Here is a 1,739-nt window from a genome sequence, read left to right as displayed (position 1 = left end):
ATGAAACAGCACAAGTCTTATGTGTAGTCAATTTCCCAGGGGCTTCCTCTACACGAAGCAGAGCCGTCCTGAGCCTCCACTACACGAACTCAGTGCCAGAGTGAACTTTTCCCCTGGCCACTATTTCAAAGTTGTCAAAGCTTGAAGTCATTTGACTCATTTCGATCCCAGCCCGAAGCCGAGAAGTGCCAGGGGCTTCCTCTACATGAACTTGGCACCTCTCCAGCTCTCGAGATTCATTGTTGGTTAGGAATAGATAATAGAGCCACGGTTGGACACTTCAGAAAACAGCCATGGTTGGACGAGTCAGCCGTGAGTGGATAGCTGTATCGGCCACTGTTGGATAGCTCAGCCGTAGCTGCATACTAGAGTCATGTTCGGATAATAGAGGCGTGGTGGGATGTACCAGTCAGCTATGATTGGATAGCTACGGTAGCTCCGCCCCGTTCATAGTCCCAGACCCAAAACACTCTCAGTCTGTCAGCGACCGTGCAAGAGTGAACGTCTCCCGTGACTGTTTTTTCTAAACTTGTCAAAGCTTGAAATCGGTTCACTCATTTCCATCCCAGCCCGAAACCGTATCTATGTATGCTTATGTGTACAATGCGCTTTGATGAATAAAAAAAAAACATACCAACCAGAATATAGTCATGTCATTATTTTCACATTTCAATATTATATCACCTCGGTCATGGACAGAATAGACATTTAGGAAGGCAGAGGATGACAATATGAAACAGCACAAGTCTTATGTGTAGTCAATTTCCTGGGGCTTCCTCTACGCGAAGCAGAGCCGTCCTGAGCCTCCACTACACGAACTCAGTGCCAGAGTGAACTATTCCCCTGGCCACTATTTCAAAGTTGTCAAAGCTTCAAGTCGTTTGACTCATTTCGATCCCAGCCCAAAGCCGAGAAGTGCCAGGAGCTTCTTCTACATGAACTCGGCGCCTCTCCAGCTCTCGAGATTCATTGTTGGTTAGGAATAGATAATAGAGCCACGGTTGGACACTTCAGAAAACAGCCATGGTTGGACGAGTCAGCCGTGAGTGGATAGCTGTATCGGCCACTGTTGGATAGCTCAGCCGTAGCTGCATACTAGAGTCATGTTCGGATAATAGAGGCGTGGTGGGATGTACCAGTCAGCTATGATTGGATAGCTACGGTAGCTCCGCCCCGTTCATAGTCCCAGACCCAAAACACTCTCAGTCTGTCAGCGACTGTGCAAGAGTGAACGTCTCCCGTGACTGTTTTTTCTAAACTTGTCAAAGCTTGAAATCGGTTCACTCATTTCCATCCCAGCCCGAAACCGTATCTATGTATGCTTATGTGTACAATGCGCTTTGATGAATAAAAAAAAAAACATACCAACCAGAATATATTAATGTCTTTATTTTCACATTTCAATATTATATCACCTCGGTCATGGACAGAATAGACATTTAGGAAGGCAGAGTATGACAATATGAAACAGCACAAGTCTCATGTGTAGTCAATTTCCAGGAGCTTCCTCTACGCGAAGCAGAGCCGTCCTGAGCCTCCACTACACGAACTCAGTGCCAGAGTGAACTATTCCACTGGCCACTATTTCAAAGTTATCAAAGCTTGAAGTCATTTGACTCATTTCGATCCCAGCCCGAAGCCGAGAAGTGCCAGGGGCTTCCTCTACATGAACTTGGCGCCTCTCCAGCTCTCGAGATTCATTGTTGGTTAGGAATAGATAATAGATCCACGGTTGGACA

Source organism: Salvelinus alpinus, chromosome 6 (assembly GCF_045679555.1).
Source record: "Salvelinus alpinus chromosome 6, SLU_Salpinus.1, whole genome shotgun sequence".
NCBI classification, from domain to species: domain Eukaryota; kingdom Metazoa; phylum Chordata; class Actinopteri; order Salmoniformes; family Salmonidae; genus Salvelinus; species Salvelinus alpinus.
This window is presented reverse-complemented; position numbering follows the sequence as displayed.